Below are 5,000 nucleotides of genomic sequence, written 5' to 3'. Positions count from 1 at the left end.
AGAGTAAGCCATGAGAGCAGAGTAAGGAGCAGAGTGTTATGAGAGAGAAGGACAGGAGAGTAAGCAGCAGAGAAGGGCGAGGAGAGAAGCGATGAGTGATAAGAGGAGAGTGCCATGAGGAGAGTACAAGAGGAGAGTAAGCGAGGAGAGGCAAGCAGAGGACAAGAGCAGAGTAAGCAGAGGCGGGAAGAGGGAGAGGTAAGTGGCGAGAGAGTAAGTGGCAGGGAGAGTGTAAGTGGCGAGAGAGGTGGCGAGCAGAGAAGCAAGAGCAGAGTAAGTGGCGAGGAGAGGTGGCAGCAGAGTAAGAAGTAGCAGAGTAAGCAAGCAGGAGAGTAAGCGGCGAGGAGAGTAAGCGGCGAGCAGAGTAAGCGGCGAGGAGAGTAAGCCACAGGAGAGGAGGAGAGAAGATGAAAGAGGAGAGTAAGAGGAGAGTGCCAAGATAAGAGAGAAAGAAAGAGAGTAAGCGATGAGAAGAGGAGAGTAAGCAGAGTAAGATGAGGAGAGTGGCGAGCAGAGTGGCGAGAGAGAAGGCAGCAGAGGTTTAAGAGAGGTATAAGAGCGAGCGAGCAGAGTAAGTTGGCGAGCAGAGTGTGAAGAGAGGAGTAAGTAGGAGAGTAAGTAGGAGAGATGGCGAGGGAGAGGTAAGGCGAGAGAGTAAGTGGCGAGCAGAGTAAGCGGCGAGCAGAGTAAGTGGCGAGGAGAGTAAGTGGCGAGCAGAGTAAGTGGCGAGGAGAGTAAGTGGCGAGGAGAGTAAGTGGCGAGCAGTGTGAGGTGTGTGTACCTCTGTCTGGAGCTGGAAGATGCCGTTGACCAGAGCTTTGTTCTCCTTCATTAGTCGGGAGGTTTCTCTCTGCTCCGACTCCAGAGACGAAAACACTGAGTCACAGTTAGGACACCCGGAGAGATCTACCAGAGAGAATCAGATCTATCAGAGATCTATTAGAGATATATTGAGATCTATCAGAGAGAAACCGATCTATCAGAGATCTATTAGAGATATATTAGAGATCTATCAGAGAGAAACAGATCTATTAGAGATCTATCAGAGAGAAACAGATCTATTAGAGATCTATCAGAGAGAATCAGATCTATTAGAGATCTATCAGAGAGAATCAGATCTATTAGAGATCTATCAGAGAGAATCAGATCTATTAGAGATCTATCAGAGAGAATCAGATCTATTAGAGACAATCAGATCTTTTAGAGATCTATTGGAGAGAAACTGATCTATTAGAGATCTATCAGAGAGAAACAGATCTATTAGAGATCTATCAGGGAAAAACAGATCTATTAGAGATCTATCAGAAATCTATCAGGGAGAAACAGATCTATTAGAGATCTATTAGAGAGAAACCGATATATTAGAGATCTACCAGAGAGAAACAGATCTATCAGAGATCTATAAGAGAGAATCAGATCTATTAGAGATCTATCCGATAGAAACAGATCTATTAGATATCTATCAGAGAGAAACTGATCTATCAGAGATCTATTAGAGATCTACCAGAGAGAAATAGATCGATTAGAGATCAGAGAGAAACAGATCTATTAGAGATCTACCAGAGAGAAACAGATCTATCAGAGATCTTTAAAAGAGATCAGATCAGATCTATTAGAGATCTATCCGATAGAAACAGATCTATTAGATATCTATCAGAGAGAAACTGATCTATCAGAGATCTATTAGAGATCTACCAGAGAGAAATAGATCGATTAGAGATCAGAGAGAAACAGATCTATTAGAGATCTACCAGAGAGAAACAGATCTATCAGAGATCTTTAAGAGAGATCAGATCTATTAGAGATCTATCAGAGAGAAACAGATCTATTAGATATCTATCAGAGAGAAACTGATCTATCAGAGATCTATTAGAGATCTATCAGAGAGAAATAGAGATCTATCAGAGAGAAATCGATCTATCAGAGATCTATTAGAGATATATTAGAGATCTATCAGAGAGAATCAGATCTATTAGAGATCTATCAGAGATCTATTGGAGAGAAACAGATCTATTAGAGATCTATCAGAGAGAAACAGATCTATTAGAGATCTATCAGAGAGAATCAGATCTATTAGAGACAATCAGATCTTTTAGAGATCTATTGGAGAGAAACTGATCTATTAGAGATCTATCAGAGAGAAACAGATCTATTAGAGATCTATCAGAAATCTATCAGGGAGAAACAGATCTATTAGAGATCTATTAGAGAGAAACCGATATATTAGAGATCTACCAGAGAGAAACAGATCTATCAGAGATCTATAAGAGAGAATCAGATCTATTAGAGATCTATCCGATAGAAACAGATCTATTAGATATCTATCAGAGAGAAACTGATCTATCAGAGATCTATTAGAGATCTACCAGAGAGAAATAGATTGATTAGAGATCAGAGAGAAACAGATCTATTAGAGATCTACCAGAGAGAAACAGATCTATCAGAGATCTTTAAGAGAGATCAGATCTATTAGAGATCTATCAGAGAGAAACAGATCTATTAGATATCTATCAGAGAGAAACTGATCTATCAGAGATCTATTAGAGATCTATCAGAGAGAAATAGAAATCTATCAGAGAGAAATAGAGATCTATCAGAGATCTATTAGAGATCTATCATAGAGAAACTGATCTATCAGAGATCTATTAGAGATCTATCAGAGAGAAACAGATCTATTAGAGATCTATCATAGAGAAACAGATCTATCAGAGAGAAACTGATCTATCAGAGATATATTAGAGATCTATCAGAGAGAAACAGATCTATCAGAGAGAAATAGAGATCTATCAGAGATCTATCAGAGATCTATCATAGAGAAACTGATCTATCAGAGATCTATTACAGATCTATCAGAGAGAAACATATCTATTAGAGATCTATCATAGAGAAACGGATCTATCAGAGATCTATTAGAGATCTATCAGAGAGAAACTGATCTATCAGAGAGAAACAGAGATCTATCAGGGAGAAAGATATCTATTAGAGATCTATCAGAGAGAAAGAGATCTATCAGAGATCTATTAGAGATCTATGAGATGAACCTGTTGACAAAGGCTGTGATCTCGCCAGACTGAGTGTGTTGGTTATAATAATATATTATATAAATAATATATTATTTATATAAATAATAATATAATATAAATATAATATAAATCGAAAGTCAAGTATTTGTATATGGTGATATTGTCTTCATATCGAGCAGCCCTACACGGTCAGCTTGTACCTGCGAGTTCCTGAAGCTCCTTCTTCAATTCCTTCACCTCCTCCTCTCGTTTCCTCAGCTCCTCCTCCCTCCCTTTCATCCTCTCTTCCCTCTCTCTCAGCTCCACGATGGTTTCCTCTTTCCGCTCGTTTTCCTCCTGCAGACGCCAGATCTCCTCCTCCAGAACCGGGGACACTAAAGGAGAGAAAGAGCAGATAAGCTTAATCAGACAGACCCAAAATCATTTAGTAAAGGTAACATATCCAGATAGATAGATAGAGACAGAGCGAGACAGAGAACGATAAAGAGAGAGATAGATAGATAGAGAGACAGAGAGAGAGATAGAGAAAGAGACAGACAGAGAGAGAGAGAGACACACAGAGAGAGAGATGGAGATGGAGAGAGAAAGAGACAGACAGAGATAGAGAGACAGAGAGATAGATAGAGAGACAGAGAGATAGATAGAGAGACAGAGAGAGAGAGACACACAGAGAGATAGAGATAGCTAGAGAGAGATAGATAGATAGAAAGATAGAGAGAGACAGAGAGAGAGACAAAGAGACAGCGAGAGACAGATAGAGAGATAGATAGACAGATAGAGAGAGAGATAGATAGAAAGATAGAGAGAGACAGAGAGAGACAGAGAGAGAGATGGAGATGGAGAGAGAAAGAGACAGACAGAGATAGAGAGACAGAGAGATAGATAGAGAGACAGAGAGATAGATAGAGACAGAGAGAGAGACACACAGAGAGATAGAGATAGCTAGAGAGAGATAGATAGAAAGATAGAGAGAGACAGAGAGAGAGACAAAGAGACAGCGAGAGACAGATAGAGAGATAGATAGACAGATAGAGAGAGAGATAGATAGAAAGATAGAGAGAGACAGAGAGAGACAGAGAGAGAGATGGAGATGGAGAGAAAGAGACAGACAGAGATAGAGAGACAGAGAGATAGATAGAGAGACAGAGAGAGAGAGACACACAGAGAGATAGAGATAGCTAGAGAGAGATAGAGAGAGAGATAGATAGAAAGATAGAGAGAGACAGAGAGAGAGACAAAGAGACAGCGAGAGACAGATAGAGAGATAGATAGACAGATAGAGAGAGAGATAGATAGAAAGATAGAGAGAGACAGAGAGAGATAGAGACAGAGAGAGACATAGAGAAAGAGACAGGCAGACAGACAGAGACACACAGAGAGAGAGAGATGGAGATAGAGAGAGACAGAGATAGAGAGAGACAGAGATAGAGAGATAGATAGATAGATAGCTACCTTGTTAATACAGTATCCACATTAGGGTTTAATATTTTTCCCGAAAATGAGATGAATCAGATCCCGGGAAATAGACAGCCCATATTCCGGGAATCCCGGGAAATGGCCAAGAAATGGCTGGTTTTTTGGTTTGTTTTTAGCCCAAGTACTGTATCGATATCATTCAAATATGCGTTCCCAAAATCCTAAACTGACATTTTTTATATTATTTGTATCATTTTTACGACTAAAGAACACAGTTTATGTCCATCATCAACACCGTTTGCAATGATCAATTCTGCTGCGTGATCAAGTGAGCTTCGTGCTGCAGCGCTAATTATGAAATGCCAGGTGGGATGTCTGGGACTTGTCTTCTGATAATCTAGGCAACCCTTATATAATCAATGTTTTATAGTAATCTATTATACAAACTAACGAAATATGCTTAAGTAAACAACTGAATGATTTCTAAACCATTATGTTATCGAAATCCATTCTGTGCCTGTTGAGGATGTGTAAGAGGCTGCAAACGGGAATAATCACTCA

This window comes from Perca flavescens, chromosome 21 (assembly GCF_004354835.1).
Source record: "Perca flavescens isolate YP-PL-M2 chromosome 21, PFLA_1.0, whole genome shotgun sequence".
Lineage (NCBI taxonomy): Eukaryota > Metazoa > Chordata > Actinopteri > Perciformes > Percidae > Perca > Perca flavescens.
The sequence above is the reverse complement of the archived record's forward strand: the minus strand, read 5'-3'. Positions refer to the sequence as shown.